We start from the raw sequence: 14,252 nt of genomic DNA, 5'->3' as shown, positions 1-14,252 counted from the left end.
AAATAAACCATTTACCTGTTACAAAGAGTGGCACCACTGGTCCACACACAAGCAGGCAAAATAACTTTGAAAAAATGGGACATTTCTACAAACATGTAGGTTCTTACAACAATGAAAGCCTCCACTGCAAGTATTAAAAAATAATTTTCTCTAAAGGGGGAAAAAAGTAGCAGTATCTTGCCCTTGACACTTCTGCAAAGTTTGAATTATTTGGGGGAGGACCTTTCTCTATCACTTATTTCTTTTGACAGGAGATGCTTGCTTGCTGCTTTTGTATTTTGTTTCTCATTAGAACACTATAGAACTTATATTCTAATGTGAATCAAGTCAAACGAACTGAAAATTATTTCCCTATATATCTCTATAACAAGGTCCTCCTAGTATGGAAAAAGTCTACAAACTACTGCTACCTTGAAACAGTTAACGCAGCCAAGGATTTTTCTGTGCTTACTCTATAACAATATGGAACATAACACAATTTTTGCAGTGTCCTATATCCAACTAGTCCTTGCAATCTCGATGAATCCTAGAAAAAGCTGAACTGATTTTGAAATGTTGCCATCAAAGCATGAAAAGGCTGACTGAATACTATGTGGAGACATCTCCCAAATTTTGGCAAGATTCCTTATTCATGTTTAGGAGTCATGTCCACAAACATGTTCCACTTGAGCAATATAAGCATAAAGTTGATGTTTATGGCTCTGCTTGTTAATTATGATAGTCCAAGATGTTAAGTCCACCTTTTCCACTTCTACCAAGATCTAGATTTCAACAGAATGTTGAAATCTAATGCTTCCACTCAGTGCCCTTTTGTGTTATGAACTGGAGGGTGGGACATTTCACTGAAACATACACTCTCGAGACACTGTGTTTCACTAATAGTCTATAGTCCATTATAGTTCATTATTTTCCAGTATACTCAAGCTGGAAATTTCAGTCTTTCCTACTTACTTTGCACCAGTTGCTTACCAGTATGATCAAATACTTTACCTTGAAATATCTATGATCTTAAGGTAAGCCTTGAACAGGGCACAAGTGCCTTCTTGGCAATTTGATGCTCAAATAATTTTCCATTCATTTACTCTGTAAAAACAGTACATTGCACTATGTTGCATTATTATGGATCTTATACAGTGTTTGATTCTCCCACATGGTAATAGTGAACTGTTAGGAAGAGTGCCTTCAGATGATTAGATTATGAAGCACCAGGTGTGCTGTTTATCAAAAATTATAAGCCCGTTGATCCAGGTCAATACTGACTAGCTGGCCAGTGAAAAGACTGTTACTGGAAAATAGGTTTGCCATTCATCAGCGGTGCAGTTACTGGTTACTCAAGCTACTAGTTATTGCAGTTATTAGTTATTCAAGACACTGTCAACTAAGAGCTATAGTCCAGCATGTTAAAACCCCTACTGCCCGTAATATTCAGAGAGATTAGATGGCTCAGGAAACAGAACCATGACCTCCAGAAAATGAAGGAAAAGGCTATGTCTATATGCACGACAGCTGACATAAGTGCAATCCACAGGTCCCTTGACAAATGCGGAATACATTGCAAAACATTTCCATAGAGGTATGCCAATGTAGCAGTGGCAATGAAGCGTATTTAGCACTGATGTTCATGCCATGCAACCAGTGGAATTAGACTGCACTCCACCAATAATTTGATTACGTCATTGAGGACACAGATGGATGAGGACACAATGTACAGCTTATTCCTTCTCTGGAGATTTGAAGTGTGAATGAGATCACTGATTACATCCAGACTAGAGACACTGAGGCAGAAGCGTAGCATAAACATCTGCAGACTGGAAAGGTCTAGGCTACATATTTCTGTGTCTGAAACTGGGGTCCATTACCTAGAATGGACTTCTTATTTGGTAGGCAAATAAGGCAGGCTGCCAGGTGACCAGGTGCATGTCCTTAAACAACAAGGTTTTACAAAGTGTTTTTTCTATGTTTCGACCTTTTGTGTTTTGAAATATTTCATTTTCAAAGACTGCTAATTCTTCAATAAAAGGTTAGCCTATATACATATATTTCATTCACTGACCTTGTGTTTATTATTGTTATTCCTATTTTAAGGATAGGGAAAAGGAAGCAAAGAGAGAAATGACTTGATGTTTCCCCAAACATCAGAAACAATGCCAGGAACATAAACAGGTCATCTGCCCTACTGACCAGGCCTCACTGTCTTCCAGATGGGGAAACTGAAAGAGAACAGAAGAAAAAGACAACCTTAATGAAGTTACAAATTCGAACTGCCAGCTGGAGGTTTAGGAACAACACAAACCTACCAGAGTCAAAGGAAATTATTTTATGTCTGAATTTCTTTTTATTCAAGGATATAAAACCAAACCATCTACATATGAGAAAAGACTGATGTCACTGCTATACAACCAGACTGTCACTTTACATGACAAACTAGTTTGACATATTATAGGAGTTTCACTGAGGTATGGGTTTCTTGGTTGTATGGAAGAAGTTGTATTTGTGTGTTTGTGTGCATGACTTCAGAATAAAGTGTCCTCCTGTAACATCTCTTAGGGAACTGATGGAGAGAGAAGAATGTTACCTAATAGTTAGGCAACACTGGATCCCAAATACTACACATAAACGAAAATTTCTGTACAAGGTGATTGACTACTAGCTTTGGAAAGAATTGCCAAAGTATCTGAGATGGCCTGAAATGAAGTAGAACAAAAAGGCAGAAAGAGAGCAATATGACCTGAGATGCAGAAGAGGCTTGAGGAAGGAGAAGAGCACTGTTTAAGGAGCAATGAGAGGCATAAATACCCTGAAAAGTTCAGGCATCTTCAAAATTTGTCATCTGGTCTTGTTTTGCTCCAACATACATAACGCTCAGAATAGCAATAAGGTCTAAATTCAATTCAACAAGGTCTAAATTCAATTCAAGAATACTTTCTTTTCTTTTTCTTCAATTCAAGAATGCTTCTTTCTGCAAAACTGTCTTTTGCCTGTACAGTTTTAAATGTTTCGTTATTTTTGGTAACTAATTACAATTTCAGAAATCACTGAAATTTAGGCAGCAAGAAGAAGTTACAAACTAACTATAAACAACTTTCCTTCGTGCGCTGTTCCCCTACAACTCTCTAGAAGAAAAAAGTCAAAAACAAAGCAAAAGTGGTGCAGAAAACAGAATGATGGAAATACCCACTTCCTGTACACTTTCTGTTTGAGAGACACACATGTTCAACTTGGTGCAGAATACAAATAAGGCAGTAAGTGTATTGCCTGTCACCTAGAACAGCACACCAATAGACACATGCTATTGAGATGCAGAGTTGTTCTTATTTTCCATTTATATTACCCATCACATAAATGTTCTTTTTCAGAGCTAGTAGCAAAATAAAAATAGACAAAACGACACAATCTACTTTTTAACTGTGCCCATTCTATTTTAGAAATGCTTACAGCAACAAGCTCCATAATTTGAGTTTATCATTTGGTCCATCACATGATCTACATGAGACTTGTAGTCCTGGTCCTTGGACACGTACAAAACAGTACAGAAAGCTCCATATTCTACTGAAGGATGATAAAACATTTTAGTAGTTTAGTAGTTCCCACTTTTTTTTTCCTCCTTTCTTGTAGTAGCAGCTATTTGAAACTCATGAAGTTGAAATGTTAGAGTAAATGTTGAAGTGTAATGCACAGAAGATGGCAAGGTAGAATACATTTTTCTTCCATTTGATTTTACCTATGCCTGTGAATGTGTGCATGCATTCATCCGCAGACAAACAAGTGTGCAGAATTTCAGTTCAGCCAGCATTTCAACCAGTACCTTTTCAGTGCTTGCACTCCTTGAGATATCTACCATAAATAACTGAGTGCTGGGATTATACTAAGAAATTAAGGTCCTGCACCTGTATCCATTCAGGAACAAGGATCTGTCAGCAGGGACTCAACTTCAGCATTCGTCCCTTAGACTGATTTAAAGATTATGCCCTCTTTTCAGTCTCAGCTGAAACCTTTAGAGTATAAAAGGAGTCTCTCTTTTCTAATAAGTTTTCCTAAGCTTTTCCTAAAAATTTTCCTAAAGTAAATTGCTTTATTTGTGGTACCAAAAAATGTACTTTATTAGAAATCTAAATGGCATTATATAATATGGAGATATGGAATTAGCCTCTTTTTTTCCATTAGTCTAGCTGTCTAAATATTGAGAAAATGAAAATTGGAAGATTTTTCTAATAATCTGAAAAAAAAAAAAAAGGTTTGACATACGTTTCCTCTAAACTGATACCTGAAAAGTATTATTAACTTATTTCAGAAAATACACATCTTAACATCTGCAATGTAACAGGCATTTTTATATTGCTTGTATATTTTTATTATTGGCTTCCTTCAGGGAGAATACAAAGAAATATGCAACTTTATTTTGCATTCTGTTTTGATTAAAAAATTTAATTTAATTTAAGAACACTCAAGGAAAGATGAAGCTACTGACAATACACAGTACATATATATGAAACATGAGAAAAAGTAGAGTAAAACTTTTCACAACCCTTTTATCTTTCAGTAAGCAGTTATACTTGAAAACGGTTTACAGATTTCTTAAATTGTAAAAAAACTAACTAACTAAAAAAGTTGACTGAGTCCTTAAAAATGACAGGGTTCATTTTTTAAAAAATACCATACCAATAAAAACTAAAGAGAGTTGTGACTTTCCCCGTCTGAACTCTAAAAAATACATACTATCTCTGAAGTAGTAAATACTTTGTCATTTATACTGTGCTGCATTCACTTACATGTAATCACATATTTTCTTTACAAAATATTCCACAGGAGTGCCTTCTGAGGTGAGATGTTACTCAAGGTGGGTAAATGTAAATTATCTGGTCCTCTGGTGGCGGGAGGGAAGTCTCTGGATTAGTACTATCTGTCTATATAGGGGATTTTACTTTTAATTTCAACCTAAATACCTAGATACAAGTCAGTATTATCTTTCTGTTGTGTTTTATCATGAAATTACAAATGTAAATCAACATTCTTATGTTTAAAGGATTTACTGGAAAAACATAGTTCAGAAAATACAGCTGTTGTGCCAGAAACAGATACAATGCCTTGAATGTGGTTGCATTTTAGAGAGATTAATTTATAAAACAAAACAACCAAATGTAACATAATTCTAGAAAACTCTTAGATAAAAGAAAGATTCTCCTAAGTACTGATCTCAGAACTATGAAATTTTAAATCTAAATGTTAATGGCAATGAATATTCTTTCACAATTTGAAAAATATCCAGGAAGAAGATCAAAGCCTCTATTTAATTTTTAACATGCACTTCAAAATTTCATAATTTGTATTTCTGATTACATTACCACCTGTTACATACAGTAAAAAACACTACTCGTATATTCATGTTTATTCGTATACAAATCCTTATTTCATTACCTCTTGCATTACACTGATATTTTTATCTGCATATTTAAAAATGAATATGGATTTTAAAAATATCTTCTAATTTATTTTTTAAAATGCATACTTGGCCTATATCTCTCTCACTATTTATAAGCATTACAAAATTATGCACATTAAAGAAAAACATACTCCTTCTCTCACTAATCAATGTTTCACAAAAATCTAAACCTCCAGCTATTTCTGAATAGCTAATACTTCAACAAAATGACCTTTTTTTTCCTACCTGCCTTTTCTATCACAGAATTCCCAAAATAAAGGAATAAACAAGACCTGAGCCTGCTGCTTGCAATATAAAAGCTGATTACTGGGAAGAACTCAAAGAAAAGGACTTTATTCAGACTGAGAACATTAAAAGCAATTCAAACTTTCTGGATTACATCATTGGAAGCAGTAGGTAATTTGTTCCAATCGATGTCATTTGCTCACATAAAGCCATTATTTTACAAAGCACCTTAACATAGTTGTACTTTCTTTCTTCAACACTCTGATCAGACTTACTTTCACCTGACACATCAAACACACAGGAAAGACAACACAAAAAATCAAGTCTGGAAAATATATTTTTGCCCAAATCAAATTAACACATACAATGCTGCAACATATATATTTTAAGTATCCCTTTGTAACTGAAAATGTGAAAAGAATTGTCTACATTCTGTTCATACAATGACCTTGGATAACTTAGATCTGTTCTTGTGGGATTTGCAACTCTTTTCCTAAATGGATTCAAGATGAGGTAATGCCATTCAAAAGGGGCTGAGCAGTGAAATGTTACATGTAGAACTCAAATATCCTGGCCCCAGTTCTAACCTCTGTAATTATATTTAACTGGGTCAATGGAATTTCTCAACTTCCATTACTTGCTTTTTTGCTTCTAGATTTAAAAAGTGCCAAATTCCTCTGGATAATATATTGATACGTAATTTTTCAAATTAATACTAGAACTGCAAGAAATACTAATACGTGCAATTGGCACACGGTGAGTTATAATTTTGCTGCTCATCTACAGTGTGGCTGATAAACTGCAGTGCAATAAACTGTGCTTAGTGTATTAGAGAAAGGGTAGGCCCTCATTGTTTCACCATGTCGGTAAGATAGCCACCCAACTGCAAGTACTGTTTTTAATTACCAAATGATATTGCCTTTTAAAAATGCTTTAAGCAAAAGAATCTGTATCAAACAACATCAGATAGTAACTTGTTTAAAATGATCCTAGGGTCAATTAAAATCAAGCAACTTCCCTGCATGCCTTTAGAACTGACTCAAGTTGGGAAAAAATACATTCTGTATCACTTGATCTGTCAAAAAGAACATTTGGAATTAGCAAATCTCTAGAATAATAGTGGCCCAGTCAATGCAAGTAGTAATATAATATATGCTCATCTTGTGCATGTATCAAATAAAACAGAGGGGTTTGGTTATCTGTTTCAAGCTATTTATCCCAGAAATACATCTTTCTAAGCTTCTAAAACCTCAAAACACTGAACTCTCGTAAGTAAAATCCAATAGAAAGTGATGTTGATCCATATTAGGCAAGATAGCTATAAATATTTTTACAGATATACAGATTTAGATAGATATATAGGTAGATAGATATATGAAAGTTTCATACTCTGGTGTTTTCTTTGTACAAAGCAACACAGAAAAACACCAGTTAACAAGTAGAAGTCTCTAAAATACAGACTTTGAAGGTTTAAAACAATTTATGAGTCTTAGTTTATCTTTGGTAGAGTTCTTCTAATTTTAAATGTATACATCTTGTTTCTTAAAAAAAGGACAAATTCAGAAAGAACAACAGAATTAATAAAATTTTTCCCTTACCTTTTTCATCCTTGGTAAGTCATTTACATTTTTTGTCCATGCTTTGAATCCTGTTTAAAAACATTTTTTTTAAAGTTAACTTTGGAATGGCATGCCTATCAATATTATAAATCACAAATGTAGCACAAATAGCTGTCCTTGTATACAGACACCATGAAAAAAGGCACTTACTTATGGTTACAATGCTGTATCTTCTTTAGTAAGAATAGAAGTTTGTAGCAGAGAACAGCACGAAGCGTGTAGAACAGGCATAGTACTGAATATTCTCTCTAAAGTGCAGATGGTATTCAAGCAGATTTTAAGGTAAAGATTAAAACTGAAACTTCATTCACTCCTCATTGTTCCTCTTTTGAGAACACACATACACAAGAAGACATCAAAGAAAAAGAAACACTAACACCCCAAACACAGTCACAGAGCCCAAGTTATTTGCAGTTACTCACACTGGGTGATCAAATGTTAATTATCTAAAATATGTGTAGAGAGAAGCACATTAAAGACATTATTTTTTTCTGAACTGAGCATGAGTTGACAGCCCCAATTAAAACTAATACTTATATATGTTCTGCTATAACAATTTTTTTAAGAGAACATCAGAATTAATAATTCTGCAAGTTATATGAGTAGTGAAATGTCAAAATTTTATATAAAAAAGTAGTGTAAACATATTCAGAAATAACCTTTTCTTACTTATTTTCCCACTGGAAATCAGTGTTTAGAGAAGTACAGTAGAATTCTTTGCAATTGAGGTTATATATCACAAGCCAGCATGCCTGGGACATTTCCCCTTTGCAATTAAACCTTAACTTACCTTGCATAGTCAAAAACAGCTAGTGAAACTAAGCTCCTAGAAATCTGAGTTCTTTTGTCCACTATCTCTTAATTTATGTGCTTATTTTTCCATTCTGCTGCCATCTGCCGGCAACTAGTTCATTCTACAAAACATCAGACAGCATTTGATAGTCTCCTGTTGTATCGCTTAACACTGTTACAGTATGAACCTTATTTTCCATGTTCTTTAGCCAACCAATCCGGTACTATTACATTTCCAGGTCAAAAATTCTGAACATCATCTGACTCTATTTAGAGGTCAACATGACTTTTCGTGGCTCTGAAAAAGCATACCTCTAAAACACCAAGCATAAAAAGGCAGCATTTAATATTTGCATCTTTTAATACACAGTAATTTTTGTTTCAGGTCATTGAGAGTTTAAAATTTTTTTAAGTACCAGTAAACTGTCTGAATCTCTTATTTGTTATCGTCAAAGTACATTATTTCATCCTGAAGTTTATATGCAACCACTTCCTCTTGAGGTTTTTGTGCATTTTCTGATAAAATTCACAAGAGCAATAAAATATGATTGTGTGACCTAAGAGCATAATAAACAAAATGGCATGTGATATAATTGCACAAAAGTGAGCTTAAGAAGTGGTGCAGTGTGCAAGATTTTTATGCTAACTAGCTTTCAATTAACATTCTACTTAAAGAAAGTAATAACAAAATATTTTGTCTATTATAGTCTAATAAATTATAAAAATTATGATTTTACAATAGATAAAGCATGAACAATGCAAAAAAAAAGGATAATGATTTTATGTATGAAAAATACTTTGAAACTTTTTTTTTTTTTTTTTTTTTTTTTAAGGAAAGAAGCATTTTCCAATGAGAGAGAGGAAAAAAAAAAGCAATCTTACACTGGAAACTTACAGCCATTAGCCCCTGGGCTATAGCTTACTAGTGGTAGGAGATGGCCCTCTTGCTTTTACAGAAGTTACAGAAAGACAGGACAACCAAAAAAAACACAAACAAAAAATATTTCCAGGCTTCATGACAACAACTTTTGGTCTGTCAGCTTGCCTGTGGAGGAATACCTCAAATCTTACTGTAGAAGTGAGACACAGTTTTTAACAACCACTACTAAAAGTTCAGTCTATCCTAAGGATTACACAGAAGTTGTTCTTTAAGGAGCTTGCATGCATTTTTCTGGGTTGGATTTTGCTTTTTCGTTGTCAGGCCTGTCCTGCAGCAAGAAGATCTAAACTTGATGTCTGCAGATATCAAGTTTGTTTTTTCTCTTCTCAAACTACAGATATCCGTAAATGAATTGTCATGCTCAACAATGTGAAAATCCTCTCGTAGCTGCAAGGCACCAACTAGCACTTCCCTAGTCTCACTCATCTGGCTGAGCACGAGAGACTGAGTTCTCCCATGCTCCCTAATAGCACAATGAGGCAATAGCTATTTCAGAACTTTCTCCAGTTAAAAATCCACAAAAGCGTCTGTTACCCAAGTGTTTCCCTCTCACACTAAACAACCGAAGGGATCCAAAAACCAGTTGATCTTCATACAACTACAGCTTTATACCCATACCAAAACAGACATTCTGTGACTTCCTCCAACTCTGCTGTTCTCTTAGCTCTTTCCACCCCCTCGTACTTGTGGAATGACATGAGCACATTACGTGCACCAAAGTGCTGAGAAAACAGTGTTCCCCTAAAAAGTCAAGACACTCTTCAGAAAAGGATCCTCAAAAGACAGAGAGTGTGTACGAGCTGTCAGGCTGATACCAGCTTGGCCGATACAGACCACCTCTAAATCTTGAGTGCACTGAATAACTCGAAAGAGTAGATCAAGTGGAGGTGAAAAACCAACGCCATGTGAGCATAACTTTTATCAGCACCAACAAATATATTTTACTCCTATCCTACTTTTTGTGAAAATTTTGTGCATGTGTGCACATTGGTGTTTATATGTAAGGTATAAAGCGTAAGTGTAAAACATGTAAGGTGAAAAATAGGCAGAAGTAGATATGTATATGTTCATGTATAAACATTTACATATGTAAGGTATATTGCTTGAGTTATTAATGAAACTCAGCTCATAGAAGAAAGTGGAAATGTGCTGGGGGAGCAAAAGGAAAAAATGAGAAATTAGAAATGAAGAACTGATGACATTGTGAGTACATTACATGCAAGGGCTATATTCAAGAGTACTTAATAGCAATAGGGTTTGGACAATTTTACTCTTTGAAAGGTTCATGTGAAACAGTCATTTTTGATGCACAGAAGACAGAAAAAAAAGGAACCAAAAGATGTGAAGTTCAGATACAGCTATTAGTGAGAGAACTGTATCAGTATCAGTATCATAGCAAAGTCTTTATTACAACCACAGGTATGTTAATAGATTGCAGAGAAAAGAAATTAAGAAAAAGAATTAAGAAAAAGAATGCTTTATATTTCATCTCATTAAATGTTTGCACATTTCTGCAAATAATCATCATAGTCCATTAAAAGTACTCAGTACTGAGCAAATGCTCTACACAACAAATATCTCTAAAGAAGGTCCAGTCTTGATTAAAGTAAGGACTGCCATCAAGTTTGCAGAGTTTTGGGACAACCTCTTGAAAATGGATATGAAAATAAAAACAACAAACAAGGAAAAGATGCAGAAAACATTGTTTTGATTGCATTTACAGTCTCAGAAACTAGTTATTTATACACTATTATTTATTTTAAATAATTTTATTTGTAGTTGTCCCATTTCACTTTTTTAGAAATACAGCAAACTGCAGGTCTAAAACAAGAGAATATCCTTTTTTCCTTTCTAAACATAAATCAAACAGTTTTTGTATGAGGAGCTTATAAAACATGCAGCCAGTATAACATTAAAAAAAATCAGTAATTTTTTACTGATGAATATTGGAAAGAAAATACCCTATCATCTTCATGGGAAAGAAAACTCAAGATTTCTTGACTTCAATACAGTCAAGATTTCTTCTTGAATACTTACAAAAAAGTATTAATCCAATAATACATTAGGGTTACATATTATATAAATATAAATACACACACACACACACATACACAAACATGCTAGAACTTACTCCAAGGACATTCTGAACCACCTTTCAAAAAACTAGTCTTGCTTTCAAGACAAATGTTGCAAAATATTAAAATCTGGAAATAAGAAACATACACACGCAAGAATACACAAACAGATAGAAACAAAACTTTTTCCATATTTTTAAGTAATAAGATTATTATGAGCTCGCCCAGGAGAAAGTATTTTCTAGGTATCAGCATATAATAGACATATACGCATGAAGCATCCTGCTATACTTCAAAATCCCTCAAGTCCACTGAGACAAGCAGCTTTTTAAACTGGAGAAGGATTTATACAGACCAGATGCAACCATAAAAATACAAGCCACTTGAACCTTAACAAAATACACAGTAATGAAAATGTTGTAAAACAGACACTAAAACCATAAAATCTTAACAAGTTTAATCACAATGAAACAGGGTCAAAGCCACGATGTCCAGCCATCATTTGCAGAAATCCAACAAATACCAGATGTATTTTGATTTGGGGCAGGGGGACAACAGAATTTACTAATTTGAGCATTGTAACAATCTACAAGTGATACCACGACAAACACATAGAGGGCATTTACTATTTCACTGAACTGAAAAGTTTTGGTTTTGTACTTAAATTTGTTCAGCTACAACTCATTATCTATCCTATAAGAGTCATCTGGCATGTGTCAATAACACACAAACTGAAGGACAGTTGGTATTTTTCTTGCCTTGACCCTTTATTTTCTAAAGAACTTCACAAAACTCTCCTGATACATGCAGCTACAGTTTAATGCAGATCTATAATTTGATGTAGATCTAGAAAACTTACTTTTATGTCATAGATCCTTTTGACTTAGTATTTCTTACATATATATGAGGTTATTTTGTCATAAAATGTAACATTTACACAAAAAATGTATGCAAATGAAGCAATACTCACATTTAAAAAGAAATGTATAACTGCGACAAAGCAGGGAAATGCCTTCCATACTCCTCCTGAAAATGAATTTGAAAGATATGATTTGCCATATCTGAACACTTTCTCGCAGTATTTTCTCTTACCTTGTGTTGCAGTACATAACAGTACAGCTCCCTGTTTACCAAACTTTCTGAACCACTTCAACCTTCAATATTTTTAGAAGAGCACTTACACACCTTTATCAAGGTTTGATACTGTGCTATGATTGCAAATACCATTTCCCACAGCTTCATAAAATACAGTTTATTACCCATCATCCATCTTAGGCACTACAAGATAGTACTCAAATCAACACTAGCTCTGCACACAGCAGAAACATATCTTTGCAGTTATAAATTACTAAGGTTTAAGGTTCAGTAATCTGCACTTACTTCTGTGCTTGCACAGAACACAAGCAAGTTAATGGAGTTTCATGCAAGTGTAGGGTCAGAACTTCTAATAATGAGCAGCCCAAGCATTTAAATCCCCCAAAATTATAAATGAAACTTGAAAAAAAAATGGTTGCTAATTCCTTTGTCTTCTCACTTTTAAGCCTTTGCAATCATTATGCTTCAGCTAGGAGAGAGGGTAGGGTTTTTTTTTCTTTTTGAAATAAAAGTGAAGATCTGTGACTCAGTAACTGTAGCTTCAGGAAAAAAACACCAAATACCATGAGACGGACATAAAAATCACAAAGAACTGGCAAGAATTTATCATCATAGTCTTGAAGTCTGAGACTGCCGAAGTAACTCTGCGCAATTATCTAGCAGCCAAGTTGCTCATACAGTTTTCTAAAAGCAAACAGCATTACATTTCAGACCACCATAAAATGAATGATACAGGGAGACCCATACCACTATAGGGGGAAAAAAACAAAACAACAAAAATACATTTTTAAGCATGAATAGAGTGAAGCACCACCCAGGGAGACTGTGGGATTTCATTCCTTAGAGGTTTTTAAAAACAGGTTAGACATCTGTTGGGAATGAAGTAAGTATAGCTTATCCTCTCTCTGGGTAAAGGAGTGGCCAACACAACATCTGGGGGTCTCTTCAATGCTACTTCCTGTGATGCTGTACTTTGCAAACTATGTGAGGAAAAAGACTTTTTAACACTATTCAAGTTTTGCTATCATGTTAAGAAAGGTACTGCTGAAAGAAAACCAGGGCAGTGAAAGCTTGGAAGGCTCAAACTGTGCATTCTGAGTTACCAGATACTGCTGTTCTCTAATTCAAAGGACATTATTTCATGGATTGCCTGTTAAGATTTTTTAATTTTTTCTCTTTTGTCTGCAAAGGAAAGTCCTTGATTCTTCTTAAGGATACTTACACACAAAAGCACGTATTTAAAATTAATGCATCAAACCTACATTGACCTGCCACCCAGCAGACATCACCCTGTAAATCTTCAAAAATAAATTTGCTAGAGTCAATGAATTCTCTTTATAACCATTGATCTCTAATCACAACTGTAAGTATCTTGAACAAGGTAGATATATGCTGTCACTTGATACTTAAGATACCAATCTTAATTTTATTTACGTATACACATGCATACATATATATGGAAAAATCCTCCCTAGGAAGAAAGAAAGAAAGAAAGAAATTATAGCAAATATGCCTAACAGATCGTAGCAAAAAACCTAGAAGATAGGAACTCAAGAGCAAGTATTTATTTCCTGAATTTGATGGAGTTGTACTCATTTGGACTAGGCCTAACCTGATCCCCATTCTGTGATTTTCCTTGAAATTTTTATTTTAAGTCCTGTTTCCTGTTCAGAGAGAACAGAACCAACTTAAACATAGATTTACAGGTGGTGTATAATAGGTCAGACTGCATGAACTAGAAGGGAAAAACTGGGCCCTGAGAGGTTCCTGACAGGGCCATTGTTAGGCTCAAGCGATTTTTAGAAGACTTGATGCAGCCAAAGCTGAATTGGCTGTGAACGTGAAAACTGCAAACAAAAGGGGGAAACTTCTCCCAGAATCAAACCCTGGGAAGAAGCTCACAGCCCGAGCAAATGGACTGAATGATTAGACACATGCATTCAAAAGGTTCAACCCACCCCATAGAAACTGGCTTCAGTTCAGCTGCAGCTGCTCTCTCTGCAAGGTACGGGGCTGCAAGCAGAGTAGCAGATGCGAGCCACCTCTCTCTCCATCCCACGGGACAT

The 14,252-nt window shown here is 34.7% G+C and overlaps 1 long non-coding RNA gene across 12 annotated transcripts in view; it reads right to left on the bottom strand.

The window, feature by feature from the left end:
• LOC134149436 (uncharacterized) overlaps window positions 1-8,140 on the bottom strand; it is a 206,769-nt gene extending 198,629 nt beyond the window's left edge. For 11 of the 12 annotated variants that reach the window (XR_009960416.1, XR_009960424.1, XR_009960425.1 and 8 more), the window contains exons 1-4: window positions 8,075-8,119; window positions 7,435-7,609; window positions 7,264-7,313; window positions 2,054-2,210 (exon numbers count right to left, since the gene is read on the bottom strand). This is a non-coding gene — a long non-coding RNA (uncharacterized LOC134149436). Of the gene's footprint in view, window positions 1-2,053; window positions 2,211-7,263; window positions 7,314-7,434; window positions 7,610-8,074 lie in introns of all 12 variants that reach the window. The other variant, XR_009960419.1, reaches the window with a different exon arrangement.
• Between the last annotated feature and the right edge of the window lie 6,112 nt (window positions 8,141-14,252).

The sequence above is a fragment of the Rhea pennata genome, chromosome 1, assembly GCF_028389875.1.
Source record: "Rhea pennata isolate bPtePen1 chromosome 1, bPtePen1.pri, whole genome shotgun sequence".
Lineage (NCBI taxonomy): Eukaryota > Metazoa > Chordata > Aves > Rheiformes > Rheidae > Rhea > Rhea pennata.
This window is presented reverse-complemented; position numbering and strand designations above follow the sequence as displayed.